Genomic DNA, 20,308 nt, shown 5'->3' on the forward strand with positions numbered 1-20,308 from the left:
TGCTAAGTAATATGGGGTGCTGAATATAACTATGAAGAATATAAAACATGTTCCTACTTTAATGAAGTTTATGGTATGTTTTAGTTTATTCACCTATTGATGTGCCTTAAGGGGAAAAGGGTTTGTATTGACTTGCAGTCAATCACAGTAGGGAAGGCAATGTAGTAAGTAAGTAGGAGCTTGAAGCATTTGGTCACATAATACCTACACTGAGAAACAAACCATGAAGAATGCTTGCTGTTGCTCAGCTCCCTTCCTTTACTTATACAATCAAGGATCCTAAACAAGGGAATGGTGCCACCCACAGTGGTCAGGTCTTCTCACTTCATTTAACCCAATCAAAATAATTCCCCAAAAGCATGGCCAGAGGTGTGTCTCCCAGATGATTTTATTGAAATCAAATTGAGATCCTGGGGTCTCCATTGCAACTTAGGGTTCTCCCTAGAGCATGATGTAATAATTTCTTCTTCTTTTTACCCCCAAGACGGGGTTTCTCTGTAGCTTTGGATCCTGTCCTGGAACTAGCTCTTGTAGCCCAGGCTGGCCTCGAACTCACAGAGCTCTGCTTGCCTCTGCCTCCCGAGTGCTGGGATTAAAGGTGTGAGCCACCACTGCCTGGCTGTAATGTCTTCTTAAGATCTCTTTGCAGGCTTGCCCTGTGTCCTGGGTGCTTCTACGCCCAGCATTGCCACTCTGGCAACTACTGCAGCCTGTGCCCAACTGTGCCTCTGGCCTTTCGGGCTGCACCGCGCTCTGGCCTCCTGCAGCTCCTGGTGCCCTGCTAGGCTGTGGGGCTCAGCACACTGAGGGAGACAAAGCCTTTGTTGAATTCTTTTTTTTTTTTTTTTTTTGATTTTCGAGACAGGGTTTCTCTGTGGCTTTGGAGCCTGTCCTGGAACTAGCTCTTGAAGACCAGCCTGGCCTCAAACTCACAGAGATCCGTCTGCCTCTGCTTCCCGAGTGCTGGGATTAAAGGCATGCGCCACCACCACCCGGCTCTTTGTTGCATTCTTGATGGATGAAATTAAGGAAGAGAAGAAAATCCAGAAGCATAAGTGCCTTTCCCAGAGCGTTTGGAGATTGGGAGCTGGAAGTGAATGGGACAGAGGCTAAATTATTACGCAAAGTTGCTGGAAAAAAGATCACTATCACCTTCAACATTAACAACAGCATCCCTCCAACATTTGATGGTGAGGAGGAACCATCACAAGGCAGAAGGCTGAAGAACAGGAGCTGGAACTGACATCCACTCCCAATTTTGTGGTTGGAAGTTACAAAGAGTGATGCAAGAAGACCCTTGTACTGGATTGTCACTACCTGAGGATGAGATCAGACAAGAAGAGGAGGCTGGGAGTGATATTTTCTCTATTAAGGAAGTTAGCTTTCAGGCTACTGGTGTGTTGACTGAGGTTTCTGTCCCTGTTAATCATAAACTGATTGGCCTAGTAAGTTGTGCTTATATCTCTTCCTTTCTCTAGAATTTCTTCCCAAGCTCTCTCAGGTTTTCTGTGAATGCAGTTGTCTACACATTGGGCACCATTTGTTGGCTGAGGTTTCTGTCTCACCCAGTCCTGCAGTCTTTCAGTCCCAAAGTGTAACGGCGTAAATGAATGCAGACAGATTGTAAAAATATATACAGCTTTAATGGGTAAATAGACTTACAGAACCACCGTTCCCGCGGAGACCAGGAAAGCAGAAGCGAGCGCTGCGAGCACGCTTGCCAGATTTATAGGTAAACATTAGGCCGAGGCGAACATGCCCCCTAAGGGGCTGGACTTATCTCTACATCTCCCCTTTTTGTCTAAATAAGACAGAACTAAACCAAATACAACTATATACAATAATAACAAATAATAAATATAACAAACAATATTGAGAACAAAAGTTTTGCTAAACATTCTATCTCAAGGAGTCTAAATAATGTAGAGAGTAACTACAATTATATAATCTTCAACTCCGTCAAAGATCTGAGAAGGGAATAAATATTACTTAACAAACGAGATATATCCAAAATGTGCAACAATTGACAGAGACAACTGACTACCTGGGCAATCACCCAAAGTCTCGTTTGTTATGTTGAGTCAAACAACTTTGGCTAAGGCCTAACATAACTGACATACCATTATTAAAGGCAAGGAACTTTTCAAAAACTATCTTACCCTGTCTTGGCAGGATATGACAGTCCTGTTTTATCCATTGATGCACGCTCTGTATCTCTGTCAGTGGTTGAGGTATGGGAATTTCTTTGCCCAAAGGCCAGTTCTGCCAAAAAGAAAGGCTCCAGGTGGAGTGTCTTTGGTGCTCAACCTTCTCTCGGGAATAGAGCGGTATTGCCAGGAGCAATTGTGTCTCACTATCATGAAACTCTGAGTTAGATTAAAGGCCATTTTCTACAGCTCTTTGAAGAGGTTGAAGATTATCTATCTATACTGAATATAATCTCTATATATCTAAGAACCTGATTAGTCTAATTATAAATGACAAACTTAGATGACTATTAATCTATATAATTCTCAATATCTATCTAACTTAAAGACTAAGACAATAAACAACTGTGTAACAAATGAGGATAATGACCTCCAAATATAAACACTGTACAAATATACATTGCAATATGGTAAATATATATCAATACACAAACAATATATAAGTATCTTAATCAGAGGTAGAAATGTACACTGCAATATGGTAAATATATACTATATATATCAATATAATATATGTCAATACATAAAAAATGTTTCAAACAGAGGTAGAAACATGCATGCATACAATAGTCAATATAATTTAACGTTGTATCAATATACAAGAATCGATACCAATATATTTGTCTAAAAACAGTAACTCACAATTATAAATCTATTATCCCATCATCCCTCTTTTTTTTTTCAAAATGATCCCTGATCTTATAAAATTTCTCCCCCAACCTCCCAACCACTAAATGATGTCCCTAAACCCAAGGGCAAACTTTACTGGGAGAGGGGACGTCGTCCTCTAGAATTACTTGCAGCTGTCATGGGGGCGACGTTCTTTCTGGGGGATCCTGTGAAAGTAAAATGATGGTTAAATTTCAAGATCAATGTCTTTTGAAATTGCAGATAGTCTCTGAGTATTTTGTGCAGGTCTGGCCAGAATGTTGTACAAGATGTGTACTATTTCAGCTAACCAAGTTGGGATTGTCTTGTGCAGCTGGTACCCAAAACAGGTCTTGTAGTAGTGCTATCAGTATCATGACGTCATATCAACCAGGTAGAGTTGTTGTGGGGTCCCATCTTCTTCCTGGAAACTTCAAATGTCACTTCAGGAAAAACTCATTGTTCATTGTGAAAAACTTAAACATTAATCATATAGACATATATAGACATACATATATATATTCAATGAAAGGCATGATAGATATATTCAATGAAAAGTATGATAGATATGAAGAAAAGCAAAGATGTTTTCTAAACTCATATTTCTTTCTGTCCCATATCATGGCTCTTGACATGAGACAGAAACTCCAGAAACTCTGGGTTTTTCTCTTACTAACAGGCTTGGAATTGGAGAGGGACTGAGCCAGAGTCCAACTCCAAAACCAACTCTACATATTTATAAAGAAATGTTTAAAAAGACGTATATATAAAAAAATTAATACTTACAAAATGTGTCCATCCATCAGTAATTAAATATTTATGGTCCTTTAATTTCTTTGAAGATGAGTATTTTCCTGTGGAGATAAGAAAAGAACCCTGCCCCCAACCTATCTGTATTTCTTACCATCAGTATGCTCGCCATCCTTGTGAATGAATTGTTATTTATCTTTTCCAAGTGGCTTCTCTTCTTCAAACCGAACCTTTATTAATTTTGACGGTATCCACAATTTTTCCTCACCTGTGGAGATAAGAGCAAAACCTTTTCCCCAACGCAGCACATCTCCTGGCTTCCATTGTGAGATCAGCACATCCTTGAAATAAACTGGTTGATTTAGTTCAGTAGACTTTTCCATTATCCAATGTCTTTCTGTAGCCGTTGTTCCCTTCTCATTAGTGTTGAGAAAATTCAAGGTTAACAAAACATTATGTAACCTATTTCTGGGGGTGTTTTCTACCCCTTTCTATTTGTTCAACATATCCTTTATAGTTCGATTTGATCTTTCTATGACTGCTTGACCTGTAGGATTGTATGGTATACCTGTAACATGCTTGATATTGTAATAATCAAAAAACTGTTTCATTTTCCTAGAGACATAAGCAGGACCGTTATTCGTCTTTATTTGTGTAGGTATACCCATGATAGCCATGACTTCTAATAAATGAATGATTACTGAATCAGCTTTTTCTGAACTTAAAGCAGTTGCCCACTGAAAGCCTGAATAAGTGTCAATGGTGTGATGAACATATTTTAATATGCCAAATTCTGCAAGGTGGAACACATCCATCTGCCAGATTTCATTCCTATGGGTGCCCTTCGGATTAGCCCCTGCAGGCAGTGGCGTTTGGTTATAGAAAGAGCAGATAGGGCATTTCTTTACAATCTCCTTAGCTTGTTGCCATGTAAGAGAAAACTCTTTCTTCAAACCTTTGCTATTAACATGATGTTTTTTATGAAATTCAGAGGCTTGTAGCACACTACCAATCAATAATTGATCAATTTCTGCATTACCTTGTGCCAGAGGACCTGGCAAACCCGTATGGGATCAGATGTGTGTTATGTACATAGGGCAAAGCCTGTTCCTGATCAAATCTTGAACCTGAATAAACAATGAGGTTAGTTCTGTATCATCAGGTATAAATTCAGCAGTTTCAATATGTAAAATAACTCTTTCTGCATATTGTGAATCAGTAACTATATTAATAGGTTCTTTAAAATCTCTTAGTACCATAAGAATGGCATATAATTCTGCCTTCTGGACAGAATCATAAGGACTTTGTTCCACCTTACCCAAGTCTTCTGATTTGTAACCTGCCTTCCCTGATTTATTGGCATCAGTATAGAATGTACGGGCTCCAGTTATTGGAGCATCACGGACGATTCGAGGAAGGATCCAAGAAGTTCTCTTTATGAAGTTAAGCAGCATGCTTTTTGGATAGTTGTTATTAATGCCTCCCAAAAAATTAGCACAAGCTCTTTGCCATGGTTCATTATCTTCCCATAATTTCTTTAGTTCATCAGCAGTGAAAGGCACTATAATTTCTGCTGGGTCTATGCCTGCTAGTTGACGAAGTCTCAGCTTGCCTTTTATAGTTAACTCAGAGACTTTTTCCACATAAGTTTTCAGTTTCGTAACTTGGTGTATGTGGTAAAAAGATCCATTCCAAGATAATATCATCTCTCTGCATTTAAATTCCTGTAGGAGAAATTTTTGATGGTAATATGACGAGAATACAATCGAGCTCTGGATTCACTTTGTCCACATGTGCCTGTTGTAATTTCTCCTCAATCATTGTCAGTTCCTTTTCTGCTTCAGCTGTTAATTCTCTGGGACTGTTTAAATCTTTATCACCATCCAAGGTTTTGTTCAAATGAATTATTAGATCAGGTGTTATTCCAATAGCTGGTCGTAGACTGGAAATGTCTCCTAACAGTCTTTGAAGGTCATTAAGAGTCCGTAGGCAATCTCTTCGAATTTGTGCCTTTTGTGTCTTAATTTTTTGCAAACCTATTCTATAACCTAAATAATTAACAGAATCTCCCTTCTGAATCTTTTCAGGAGCAATTTGCAATCCCCATTTAGGTAAAAGTATCTGTATTTCTTCAAACAGTCTGTTCAAGGTATCTATGTTTGAATCGGATAACAAAATGTCGTCCATGTAATGGTATACTATAGATTTGGGAAATTTCTTGCGTATTATTTGTAATGGTTGGCTCACAAAATATTGGCACAGGGAGGGGCTATTTAACATACCCTGTGGGAGGACGGCCCAATGGTACCTCCTCGAAGGTTGAGAATTGTTATAAGTAGGCACTGTGAAGGCAAATTTTTCTCTATCTTCTTTTTGCAAAGGTATAGTGAAAAAACAATCCTTTAAATCAATAACTATGAGAGGCCAACCTTTTAGTAATAAAGAGGGCAAAGGAATTCCAGATTGCAGAGGGCCCATAGGTTGAATAACCTTGTTGATGGCCCTGAGATCTGTCACCATTCTCCATTTACCTGATTTTTTCTTAACCAGAAATACAGGAGAATTCCAAGGGCTGGTAGATTCTTCTATATGTCCAGCATCTAGTTATTCTTGTACCAGCTGTTCTAAAGCCTGTAACTTTTCCTCAGCTAAAGGCCATTGCTTTGTCCATATTGGTTTCTCAGTCAACCATTTTAGAGACACAATTTAAAAAAAAAAACTGTTAACTTCTTGAATGGTAACGTATTCCGACATTTTATTTATAAAAGAAAATTTTTTTTACCTGCAATGACCGGTTCCTGCCAGTGGTGGTCTCTGTGTTTTTGGAGCCTGTCCTGGAACTAGCTCTTGTAGACCAGGCTGGCCTCGAACTCACAGAGATCCACCTGTCTCTGCCTCCCTAGTGCTGGGATTAAAGGCGTGCGCCACCACCGCCTGGCTGGCCTCGAACTCCCAGAGATCTGCCTGCCTCTGCCTCCTGAGTGCTGGGATTAAAGGCGTGAGTCACCATGGCCTGGCTGGCCTTGAACTCCCAGAGACCCGCCTGCCTCTCTGGATATTATGGGCCTGAAGGCTGAGTGTATCTCGGACTCGGCACTGGGGCCCGAGTCACGAACTAAAAAAACGGCACCCGCGAGCGTGCTGTGTTAGCTAGGGGGCTATGCGCTTGAGTCCAATCGCGCTTCCTGAGCTCGGGTAGCTAATCTTGCTCGCAAAGGCTGGGAAAGATTGAGCTTGTGCCCCCCATGCCGGGGCGGGGGCAAAATAGCCTGATGTTGGACTCCAAAATGTAACGGTGTAAATGAATGCAGACAGATTGTAAAAATATATACAGCTTTAATGGGTAAATAGACTTACAGAACCACCGTTCCTGCAGAGACCAGGGAAGCAGAAGCAAGGGCTGCGAGCACACTTTCCAGATTTATAGGTAAACATTAGCCCGAGGCGAACACGCCCCCTAAGGGGCGGGACTTATCCCTACATCTCCCCTTTTATGTTATGTTAATCATAAACTGCTTGGTCTAGTAACTCAGGCTTCTTATTACTCTCATAACTTAAATTATCTCGTAATTCTTGTCTGTGTCAGCCAAGTGGCTTAATACCCTTTTTGGTGAGGCAGTCATATCTTGCTTCCTCTGTGTCTGGGTGACAACTGATTTTTTTCTTTTCCCAGAATTCTCCTGTTCTCTTTGTTCTGTCTCTACTTTCTGCTTGGCTACTGGCCAATCAGTGTTTATTTAAAATACAATTGACAGGGTACAGACCATTGTCCCACAGCACTGGTGATTCCGAATCAACACAGATTCCCTGGATTGGGCCTTGTGTGACCACCTGATAGATTTCCTTATGGACCTAGGGGCAGACAACACTTTTACAGATGAGTTGGTGGAGCTCAGTATAGTCCTAGAGCACCAAGAATTTATCACCTTTCTTGAGGACCTCAGAAGTTTTGTCAAGAGCCAGTAGAACTGTCAGAGACTGAGGGCTTTAATTTAAATGGCAAGCTTTGACCAGTGAACAAAAGCTACCTTGATGTCAGAATCATACTTTGAAATGGCTGTTATCCTAATATGGGAGGAAAGAAGCAAGTTTAAGTTATTTCTGTTAACGCTTCCATTTACTCTTCATTTGGATATTTTTCTCCTGTACAAATCTATTATTTGTCAATTTTTGTATAATATAATGATGGATAATAAAATTAATGCTATCTACTCCAAAAAAAAAAAAATATCTTTGCAGAGCCGGGCAGTGGTAGCACACACCTTTAGTTCCAGCAGTTGGGGAGGAAGAGACCAGCATGGTCTACAAGAGCTAGTTCCAGGATAGGCTCCAAAGCTACACAGAAACCCTGTCTCGAAAAGCAAACAAACAACCCCCCCCAAAAGACACCCCCCCAAAAAAAAGATTTCTTTGCAGGGACTCTGACCCTGCCTGGCTTCAACACTCTCTGGAATCAGGGATCTAGACACCATGACCCCTTCAATTTTTTACCTCTTAGGTCTATAACTGGTACTGCTTGGGTAGTGCTGTCAAGTTCTGCTGCCAGATACAGGTGTATCTTGCTCTTCATGGACCACACCTCTTATCAGCCTCTGTGTGCTAACCCTTGGGAAGCATTCTTCTAGGCAATTACTTTAGAGGAATAGGGAAACAAACACTTTTCCCTAACTACATTCTTAGTTACGCTGCCTCCTTTCAAATAAGTTTGTATTTTGACAAGTTGGAGCCTTTGATGGGTGGGGTTTTGTCCTTAAGACACTATTCCTATTGTGTGCAGAACAGGAGTATTTTTCTTCTGTAGTGTTGATCTCTTTAACAGTTACAGAATCAGTATGTTTATATCCACAAAATAGCATGCTGTTTTGATTGATTGAATCTATAGATCTATATATCAATTTAGGAAAAAGACCTGACATCTTGTCAAAATTGTCTTCCTTCTCTGGAACATGGAGTTTCCTTCTGCTGTCTGTTGATCAAGATGTAGATTTTTCAGCTTCTTCTCCAGTACCATATCTGCTTGTATGCCTCCATGGCCAACTGTGATGATAATCAACTAAGCCTCTGAAACTGTAAGCCAGCCCCAATTAAATGTTTTTCTTAATAAGAGTTGCTGTAGTCATAATATCTCTTCATAACAATAGAAACACAAACGAAGACAAGATAGTATGATTCCTTGAGTCTTTATTAAACAACATTGGTATAATGTATTCCTTGTTTCTCCCTCCTTTTGTATTGATCTCCTCCCACTTCTCCAGTTGGAGCCCCTGCCCTGCTTTTCTGCTGTATTAATCTCTTACATTTCTTTTAGACACTTTTTTAGAATTTCTATATTTTACATCTTTGTTATTGAATTTATTTTAATTCAAATATTTACTTTATTAATAAGGGTTTTTAAAAAGTTCCCTGTTTGATGATTCCCACAATTTTGCCATATCTGATGGTTCTTATATTTGATTATGCTTTTATAAAATAGTTTCCCAGAAGGAAGGCCTTGCTAAGAAGAGGATTCTTTAGCTTACTTAGAAATGGTTTCTTTTTTTCCTGTACAAGGAGAATATTCACTAGTATCTTTGTGAGTTCACAGTAGAGCTTCTGTAGGGAAAGATAGCAGGAGTAGGTCCACAGGCCCCATGACTTATGCTCCTGGATTTTCACACTAGCCTCCAGCAATTGGTAAATTACATTTAAGGTTTTCCTAATCTGGCATTGATTGACTCTTATAGAAATTGCTGCTCTGGTAAATGGAAACTCTTTGTGTTTGACTGTACCTTCATTTCTAGGCTAGCAAGTTTGTCCAGGATCTACCTTCTGCAACAAGTCTAAGAAGAACTGTTGACTTTTCCATTTGCTCTGGTTTCTACTTGTTAGAATACTTAAGTACCTTACATCATCATAGAGAAACTAGAAGTCATTTATATGTATTTGTGATTTTGCTGAAATTAGTATCTTATTGAGCATCCAAAGACATGTACATATGTTTGAAAGAATTTGGAGTCTTTCAGATGAACAGTATACACTGTGTTGCATAATTTAAGCAATCAGGAAATTTGTCTACTTTTTTCTTGTCAGTCCACCTGAAGAACAGCAGGACCTCTCAGGATAAAGATTGACATACTGTCTAACATAACAGAGTTCAAAGGCCATTTATATCTGTTTCATTATACAATATTATTATATATAGAAGTAGTAAGTCTTTTGATGCCAGTAAATTAGTTTTATATTCTCTGAACTCTATTTTTATGTCTCAGGGGTTAGAAAGCAAAAGCATTAAGAACAGTAGAATACATAGTAAATAATCACATTTCTCTATCCCTTAGAAGAAGCCTTATGGCCAGACATAACAGTGCAAGCCTGTAATCCCAGCAGTTGTGGGTTTAGGAAGGAACATCAGGTGTTGAAAGCCAGCCTCATTTACATAGTGAGTTAGAGGCAGTTTGGGTTACCTAAGGTGCAGTTTCAAAAGGAAAAAAAAAAGCCTTATGTGTAATTTAGATATATAAATGTTGCTTTGTGGATTTGAGTATTTTTTATTAATTTTTATTGAGCTCTACATTTTTCTCTGGTCCCATCCCTGCCTCTCCCCTCCCTTTCAACTCTCTCCCAAGGTCCCCTTGTTCTCAGTTTACTCAGGAGATCTTGTGTTTTTCTACTTCCCATGTAGATTAGATCTATGTATGTCTCTCTTAGGATCCTCATTGTTGTCTATGTTCTCTAGGATTGTGATTTGTGGTTTGGTTTTCTTTGCTTTATGTTTAAAAACCACTTATGAGTGAGTACATGTGATAATGGTCATTCTGGGTCTGGTTACCTCACTCGAAATGGCGTTTTCTAGCTTCATCCATTTGCCTGCAAAATTCAAGATGTCATTAATTTTTTCTACAGTTTGTTTCTTTTTGTTCTAAAGTTTTCAAATGTTCTGTTAATTCACTAGTGTGGGATTTTTCCAGCTTCTTTATGTAGGCATTTGGTGCTATAAATTTTCCTCTTCACACTGCTTTCATTGTGTCCCATAAATTTGGGTATGTTGTGTGGTCATTTTCATTGAATTTTAGGAAGTCTTTAATTTCTCCCTTTATTTCTTCCTTGACCCACTCACATGAGCACTGTTTAATTTCCACATCTTTGTTGGCCTTCTGGAATTAGTATTGCTTTTGACTTCTAGTTTTAAACCATGGCGATCTAATAAAATACATGGAGTTATTTCAGTTTTTTTGTATTTGTTGAGGTTTGTTTTGTTACCGAGTATGTGGTCAATTTTTGAGACAGTTACATAAGGTGCTGAGAAGAAAGTATGTTCTTTTCTGTTTGGATGGAATATTCTATAGATGTCTGTTAAGTTCATTTGAGTCATAACATCTGTTCCCTTATTTCTCTGTTCATTTTTTGTCTGACTGACCTGTTCATTGGTGAGAGTGGAGTGTTGAAGTCTCCCACTATTAGTGTGTGTAGTTTAATGTATGATTTAAGTTTCAGAAGTGTTTCTTTTATATATGAGGGTGACCTTGTTTTGGGGGCATAGATGTTCAGTATTGAGATTTCCTCTTGGTGGCTTTTTCCTGTGACTAATATGAAATGTCCTTCTTTGTCTCTTTGGATTGATTTTAGTGTGAAGTCTTTTTTGTTAGATATTAGGATAGCTACACCAGCTTGTTTCTTAGGTCCATTTGATTGGAATATTTTTTCCCCAACCCTTTACTCTGAGGCAATGTCTGTCCTTGAGGTTGAGGTGTGTTTCTTGTATTCTGCAGAAGGATGGATTCTGTTTTCGCATCCAATCTGTTATCCTGAGTCTTTTAATAGTTGAGTCCATTTATATTAAGGGATATTAATGACCAATGATTGATATGTCCTGTTAATTTAGTGTTCATTGCTGGCGATGTTAATTTGTGTGTTTTTTCCCTTCTTTGGGATTTGCTGCTATGACACCATCAATTGTGTTTTTGTTGATGTAGCTTACTTCCTTGGGTTGGAGTTTTCCTTCTAGTATTTTGTGTAGGGCTGGGTTTGTGGCTAGGTATTGGTTAAATCTGGTTCAGTCATGGAATATCTTGTTTTGTCCTTCTATGGTGACTGAAAGTTTTGCTAGGTATAGTAGTCTGGGCTGGCCTCTGTGGTCTCTTAATGTCTACATAACACTTGACCACGACCTTCTGGCTTTCATTGTCTCCAATGAAAAGTCAGGTGTAATTCTGATAGGTCTGCCTTTATATGTTACTTGGCCTTTTTCCTTTGCAGCTCTTAATATTCTTTCTTTATTCTGTATGTTTGGTGTGTTGATTATTATGTGGCAAAGGGACTTTTTTTTTATCCAATCTGTTTGATGTTCTGTAAGCTTCTTGTATCTTTATAGGCTTATCTTTCTTTAGGTTGGGAAAGTTTTCTTTTATGATTTTGTTAACTATATTATTTTGTGCTTTTGAGTTGAACTTCTCTTTCTTCTATGTTTATTATTCTTAGATTTAGGCTTTTCATGGTGTTCAATATTTCCTGGATATTTTAGGTTAAGCTTTTCCTAGAATTAAAGCTTTCTTTGATGAGTCTATTTTCTTTATTGTATCTTTAGCGCTTGAGATTCTCTCTTCCATCTCTTGTATTCTTCTGTTTATGTTTGCGTTTGTGGTTCCTGATCATTTTCTCATGATTTCTGTTTTTATAATTCCCTCATCTTGTGTTTTCTTTATTATATCTTTTTCAGTTTTCAAGACTTGAATAGTTTCTTTCATATGTTTGAATGCTTTTTCTTGGTTTTCTTTAAGGGATTTGCAGTAGCTGGGAATCTGATGAACAAGGCATGGGTTGGGGGAGAAAAAGGGGTAGAGAAAGAAAAAGAAGGGGAGGGAGGAGAGAGTGCTAACTGGGAATGCCATGGCCTTTTGAAATCTCAAAGGTCATCCTCAGTGACACACCTCCTCCAACAAGACCACACCTCCTAATCCTTCCCAAATAATTCCACGAACTGTGGAGCAAGTATTCAAACACATGAGACTATGGGGCCATTCTCAGGCAACCTGCCCCAATCTGGTGCCTGATACTCAGTCTGGTGAAAATGAAAGTCACAGCATTTAATTTTCTCATTGGTAGTATTTCTGTCAAATATCTAAATAATGACTATATTTCTGTGTTAACTTTCTGACTCAGGAAAGGATTATAACTGAATCATTAGACAGGAAAAGATTATCAGTGACTCATATGGATACGGCCATCCGTACCTTATGCCAAATGTCCACAGCCATATAAACTAGGTTGTAGGGTCAAATGGCTGCACTGCAGTGGCTACAATGCAGATATGCGACATGAAGGACAAGGCCAGAAGACTGCTTGAACAAGACAGGGCAAATGAACACTTACTAGAGGACTGAGAAGATGTGTATATCAGTCACTTGTCTCATGATGTGCTGGAATAGCATTATAAAAACAATTAAGTCATTTTTGAGTTATGGTCTAGAGAGATAGCACACAGCATGATAGGCAGGCATGGCCACAGACAGGGGAAGGCTGAGAGCAGGAGCAGGAAACCAGCTGATCACATTCTCCTTCAGTCCCAGGGATCAGAGGGAGATAACAGGAAAGTGGGGAGGCAATGCACACACAAAACCCTCACCCACAGTGACATGCTTTTTCCAACAAGGTTCTACCTCATTTATTCTCTGAAAGAGAGAGAATCTTTAAAATCTACTAACTTATATCCCCATATTTCTTAGTTTAAATTTGAGGGAAATTCTTCCAGATAAAAGAAAAACATGAGGAATGGCAAATTATACTATACTTTTATATTTATTTTTAACAACTTTAAACTTTATTACATAAAATTGCATTAACACAACTGTAACCTAATGAACAGAAAGGTTAAATACAAGTTTATCACACATAAAATGGATTATTCTATATTGGCAATGCCCATGCTAAACACAAAATCCCCACTTCCACAGTGGGAATGGGATATAGCAACATTAATCTAACAAATTAAGTAAAAAACATAACTATTAAATTGAAAAAAAAACATTTTAAATAATTCAGTATAGTCCTAGCTGAGGTTTGGATTCAATGAGACCTGAGATAAAAATGGATATTTACTATTACAGTTATTTTTAATCAGCTTTCAAAACTAAGGCCGGTCCCCTTAATTCTGGGAAAGACTGTGTCTTTGGATGACCATAATGCTTGTCTTTACAGTCCTGGACAAGCAGGCAGCAGCTTGGCCATATCTAATGGCCACACAAGTGTACATAAATCTTGGACAGGCAGGCAGCAGCTTAGCCACACCATATGGGCCACACAGTTCTACTTGAGTCCTATAGGCAGGCAGTAGCTTGTCCACAACTTGTGGCCCACAGGTGTACATGAATCTTGGACAGACAGACAGCAGCTTGGCCACATCATATTGCCACACAGGTCAAGGTAAGTCATGGACAGGCAGGAAGCAGCTTGACCAATCCTATGGTTACATATGTCTACAACCTAGGCAATTCCAATAGAGTTTGATGGGTCAGAAAAGAATCAGTCGGTACAATTTATTTTCCTTTTTTGTACAATTTTCAAATGTTAAAAAAATACACAAAAACAAACCCCCAACTTAAGTTTAACAGATCCAGCTCCAGCATTAGAGATGCTAGTCGACACTGCCTGCCTCCTCTTGTTGATATTTCTCCTGATCTTCAGTAGGGATAAAACTGTAATGGGCATGCCTTTCAGGGATAAACAGTTCAAACAAGAAATAGAGTTGATAGTTATAATAATAATAATAGAAAAATAAAAGAAATATTATAGAAATAATATTATTAATAATAATAATAGAAATTAACAACTGCCAAGGTTTACAAATGAGTTAATGAAACAAAAAATCATAGGGGGGCAAGAAGACAAAAGAAAAACAATTCATAAACTAAATCCAGCATTAAAGAATATATTGAACATGTGCTCTTCTGTGGGTTGGACAGCAGTTCCTAAGCTTGCAGTAGTTACATGCATCCTATAGGCGGCACTGGCAGGACTCCCCAAGTTAGGACTACATTGAAGATAGTGGGATTTATGCATGTTGGACAGCTCAGTATCTGTTTTCAGTATTTTCAAACCATCCTGATTGAGGTATAGAGAAGCATCGATGGAAAAGTGCAGGGTGCCATAGCAACCGGCAGGATGTTGTTACAGTAAGTGACTGTGCAGGATCTCCCATACCATCCTCTTCCTAAAGATGGGCATGTGCTGCTGAGAAAAGGTGGCAGGTTGGTCTCTAGAAATGTAGTCTGCATATTTGCAGGTAAACACGCCACAGTCGCTCCCGTTGAGCTGTTGAGGAATCTCCTCTGATGTCATGCTGTATTGCTTCCACTCCAAAGGGTTCAGCTCAATGTTCCTTCGAGTCTTGCTCTCATTTTGTAAATATTGAAAGATGGTCTCACAAATGCTCTGCCCTGTGTATCCCATGGAGTCATAATATATAATACTCTGTTTTCGGAGGTCGATTTCTATTAGGCTCCAATGTGTGTTCTGGTGGATAGGCACTAAAATAATTTCCTTTTCAAAGAGATCCATTGCCCGAGTCCATCTCTTCACAGCACTGTAGCCGCCATGTTTTAGCTTGGGGTAAAAAAAAGTGCTAAACACATGAAGAGCAGGGTAGCTTTCCTTTTCACTTCTCTTAACCAGAAGATTCATGTAAAAATTAATTATCTCGTCATTGAGCCATTCACCAGGCTCTAGGGTCTGGATATCACCTCGAGTAATGTGCAATTTGAATGCACTACTTAAGATTTCCTCTTGGGGCCCTGGACCTAGTGCCTTCTTGATTTCTTTTTTCATGTCCTCGGTAATATCACGCACTTCATCCGTTCCTCTGCACTTCCCTTGGTCTGCAACATGCTTTTCCTTTGTTGTAAATATGGGTGTCTTGTTGGGGAGTAAGCTGCTGCTGCCAGTATGCAGGATTTGAGCCCGTATTCCTTGCAAGTCAGACTCCGAGTGGTGTCTCCTTCTTTCTTCAAAGTTTACTCCAGCTTTCTTCTGTGCATCAGAAGATTCTTCTGGAGACATCTTTCCTATATTGTCTGGTGACAGACATTCTCTTGTGGCAGCAAGAGTAGATTGTTTAGGATCACACTTAGTTGTTCTGGATCCGTGACTGTGCTCTTCCACACGACCTTTAACCTTCGAACTCTGCGTAAGTGCCCTGGGAGCCCTGGGTGGGTCAGAGATCCTGTCATCGTTGTGTTGAAGGTGCTGCTGGAACTTTTGGTGCTTTACCCTATGGTGGTCTAGGGGAAATGCCTCCATGACCCAATAGGGCCGCTTACGATCCTTGCCACCATCAGGAGATTTTCTCCCAGTTACAGCCTGCTCCTGTGGACCTTTGGCCAAGTCTAGGATCTTTAGTTGTCTTGGCCTCCCCTCCCGGGGTTTCCCTGGCTGCTCCTTGCCTGGCTGTTCACTTTGAAGCCATCCATCTTGCTGTTCCTGAGCTAGCCTCTTCTGAGCCTTGCTGGGCTCTTCAAACTCCCAATCCGTTCGACCCTCTTCCTGGTGTTTTAATTTTCGACCTTGTCTCAAAGCTTCAGACTCTGTCTCCGTGCCTTCTTCATCCTGATGCTTCCTTTTTCGATATTGTCTGGAAGCTTCGGGCTTCATTTCCATCCCACACTGCCCTGGGTGCCACATGGAATCAGTGCCTGGATTGCCTGTGTTGGATATCAGACCCCAATGTCTGGAGAACCACTTATTCCAGTAAATGGAATATCTACAAGTTCGTTCAAGGTCAAAAATCTATCCCATCACAGAATGAAGAGCTTTTCTTCATAAACTCAGCTCATTCGAAGTATCACGGACAGTCAGAGTATGAAGCTAATTGAGTGGGCAGGGTTGAGAACCCATTGGTGAATAATCAATCAAAGGTTGGCAGTTTATCAGGGTCCACTGTGGGAAACCCCGTAGAGTTCTAGGACTACTTCCTTTGAAATGTCCCTCTAGGGCAAAGTAACCAACCAGCTAAGGAACCAGTTTCTCAAAATCAGACAGACTGTCCTCGTCACTGTAAGACACCAGGCCTTACCCGTGAGGCGAACACATCCGAGGCAAGCCTCACAAGTGATACCTAAGTCCGAGGTTGCCCTAGATACAACCTTCAACATTCCACAGCTGGTTGTGATGTGACCCGAGATAGTGTAACTCAAGTTCTTTGGAGGGTGGTGGCCCTGCTTACCCCAAACTGGGTTGAGGAGTTGGAGGACAGTGTTGGAAGGCTGTAAACTAATCACACACATCTCAGTTCCCTTCTGCATAGCACAAGGTTACCCAGATCATCTCAGCTAACCTAGTTCATCCTGATTACAATTTTTATCACTCAGAAAATTTTACATCAGGGTCAATAACAGTAAAACAAAATATAATTGTCCATCAAAATAGCTCCTCACAATGTGCTTATCAATTACAAAGAATAGCAGAATTTCACATTTATAAAACCTAGGAGGTACTGTTGTGTGACAAAACTTCTCATAGTGAAATGAAGCATGTGTCTCCTCTCCCCACATAGGGAGCCCAGGACGGACCAAAGTTCAGAGAAAACCAAAGTTCAGCACAGCGAACCGATGAGTTTTGTTGCTGTTACTTACAAGAATATGGGTGAGGGGTTTCTTACAGGAGCAGAAATGAAGCACAGACAGGTGCATCATCATAGCCCACCCTCAGCATGGATGACAGCTCACAGAAGCTGGGGACCTGGAAACACTGCACACCTTGCAGACAGCTCAGCAGGCTGCAGTGTCCTTTCCACGTGACTCCGTGGGCCTAAACCTCTTCAAGACAGTTTCTGCTGACTGGTTTCTGCTCCTTCCAGGCAGCTGGTCTGAGGTTGGCTCTTCTGAGAGTCTTCCTTGCTGCTCAGCTCTCTTCAATTTGAGAGGGTCTCTCGGCTTTTATTACTTACTAAGGCAGGGAGGGGCCTAGTGAATCTGGTTAGTTTTAGGTACTTCTGGGCTCTCTTGGGTTGTTTGCCTTCCCACTTAAGGGGCTTCCTTTCAGAGAGGAATGCTTCAAACTTTGAGGAAACTGTTGCACAACAGGTCCCAACTCACCAGGGATCAGTATGTTACTATGATAGTGTAAATAAAACTCAACATTGTTAATAGGATTACTGAGATAAAGGTACTCGTTGCCTTGGTGACGGTCCTAGTAATAACAGAAGCCCTGAACTCATCCCTAAAGACTCTAGGAGGAATTCCACCAGAGCTGGAGTTACAGATGTGTGGATGTTCAGTGGGTGCAGGGATCTGAATGGCAATCACCATGTTTGGACAACAAGCACTTTTACTACTGGTTATCTCTGGCTTCTTGAGCTTCTCTTCATCTACTTTCAAAGGTACAGAGACTTTTTACAAATGTTGGGCAAACGGTCAGGTCACATATTGTGTGTTGCTCACCCTGAAATGTGACCCCTTAACAAACTGTGCAGGGATATTTACACCAGTGATTACTGGAAGGAAAAGGTACTGTTTTCTATGAAAGGTGTGAATGTCTTATGATATTACCCCAGGTGTCATTTTATTCTTATCAAGCTTCTTTCTCTTCTTTTTAACTACACTTCAGAGGGATTTGTTTCCTAAGAGAGAAAAAAAAAGTTCAGATCCCGCACTGATCACTGAAGAACTTAATGACTGAACTGCCTTTGTGAAGTGAGCATAAGGCTTAGAGGATAAATTTTTTTTTGTGTTATGCTTGTAAAAACAGGGATTTTTAACTCACATAATTTACAAAGAAGTTGTGCCTACCTTGAAAGTACCCTGTCAGGGGCCCAATATGAACCAATTCCTGGTGCAGTTTGTTGTAAGCTTTCTCATTGGGACTGTCAGTCCTCCAATAACAACACAGACTTTTGAAAGCTTGGCCATAGCTTAGGCTTTTGTCCACTAGCTCTTATAATGTAATTAACCTGTTTCTATTAATCTACACTCAATCACATGGCTTGGTTACCTTTCCTCCATATCCCATGTCTGACTTCTTCTGCTTCCCTTTGGCATCTCCCGAGTGCCCAGATGCATTCCTCTCACCTCCTGACTTCTCTCTGACGGGAATCCTGCCTATCTTCTCCTTCCCAGCCATTGGCCATTCAGAACTTTATTACCCCAGTCACAGCAAGACATCCTCACACGGTGTACAAATATCTGACATGTCCCCCTCTTTATCTAAATAGAAAGGAAATGTTTTAACTCTATCGTAGTAAAACTATATTCAAGAACAATTCTCAGGTAAGGATTACATTCACAATGTTCGGTCCATTTATATTTGCAACATTTGGAGAAAGTACTGTATTATCTATCTCATCTTGGTGAGTCCAAAGTTTCATTCAGAACCTAAACGATGTTATACCATAACTTGTATGACCATCCTAAATACATCTTTTTAGACCTTAAGATATTTTTTTAGGTACACAACTTAAGCTTTTATATTTCTCAAACTTATAAACTTACATCTCTTATGTAGTTTCTCTTTTAAATTTGGTAACAAGGAAAGCTGTAACTATAATTATCTAGGTTTCAGCCCCATCAAAGAAAGAGGGATATAATAGTACCTTAGTAAACAGGAAGTACAGAGCAAACAACCTCCAAAACAATAGAAATGACAAGGACAGCTGACTGCCTGGACAGTCACCTAAGGTTCCTCTGCAATGGTGAGGCATCCATCTTCAGTCTTCAGGCCTTGAGTATCTTACAGACTTTTTTGTAAAGCAGGAATTTTGAAGGATTTCCTACCTTGTCTTGGTAAAGTTCAGCAATTACTTTCTTTTTATTTCTTCTCGTTCTATTTGGACAGCGTACTGTCAGCAGTTGGGGCAAAGGAAGCTTCTTGCCCAGTGACTACCTTTACCACATTGAAAGTTAAGTCCATATGGAGGTTCTTTGATACTTAATCATCCTGTTTTGAAGTAAATTGGTATTGACAGGAGCAGAATTGTCTCACTGTCATGAAAAGCCTTATGTTACTAAAATATCTTAAATGGTATATTCTGTAGATCTCTGAAGTGTTTTGAGACCATCTATCTATTTAAAATATGTTTGGCCTTGAAAACATACCTAACATTACTATAACTTTGGTTGTTATAGAAGACTAACTACTAACTTGCATTTCTTAATTACCTTAAGTAGTTTATAATAATAGCTTTTAAGGACTAGAAATTTACATTGCATAGTTAAGTGAAAGTAAGCACAATACCTTAAGCAAGTATAGAAACATATAAACCATATAACTAAAATAACTTTAAATTTGTTGTGATATACAAAAGTCCATACCAATGTAAAATATTTGAGACTAAGAATTGCTTTTTGAATTATAAGTAGATTCAGCAATCTAACCTTTTATCCTATCATTTCATTTTTATACATTTATTATTATTATCATTTAATTGAAAATTTATATATCAATCCCAGCTCCCACTCCATCCTCTGCTCCAACTCCCTCCACCTTCCCCTGCACTCTACCCCACATCAACAAAATCTAGCACATCGATTTGAGGCAGAGCCAAGGCCCTCCCCAATATATCAAGGCTGTGCTAGGTATCCCTCCAAAGGGAATGACCTCCAAAAAGCCAGTTCAAGCAGTAGGGATAAATCCTGATCCCACTGGCAGTGGCCCCACAGATCAACCCAGCTATACAATTGTCAGAGGGCTTAGTTTAGCCCTATGTTGGTTCCCCCACTGTCAGTCTGGATTCAGTGAAT

General features: G+C 39.7%; 1 protein-coding gene and 2 pseudogenes across 1 annotated transcript in view; 2 read left to right on the top strand and 1 right to left on the bottom strand.

Moving 5' to 3' along the window:
* Ccdc73 (coiled-coil domain containing 73) overlaps window positions 1-20,308 on the top strand; it is a 125,400-nt gene that overhangs the window by 49,911 nt on the left and 55,181 nt on the right. The window lies entirely within an intron of this gene.
* LOC142845225 (complement component 1 Q subcomponent-binding protein, mitochondrial-like) lies at window positions 32-7,571 on the top strand (annotated as a pseudogene).
* LOC142844961 (sentrin-specific protease 2 pseudogene) lies at window positions 14,748-16,256 on the bottom strand (annotated as a pseudogene).

The sequence above is a fragment of the Microtus pennsylvanicus genome, chromosome 2 (genome assembly GCF_037038515.1).
Source record: "Microtus pennsylvanicus isolate mMicPen1 chromosome 2, mMicPen1.hap1, whole genome shotgun sequence".
Taxonomy (NCBI): Eukaryota; Metazoa; Chordata; class Mammalia; order Rodentia; family Cricetidae; genus Microtus; species Microtus pennsylvanicus.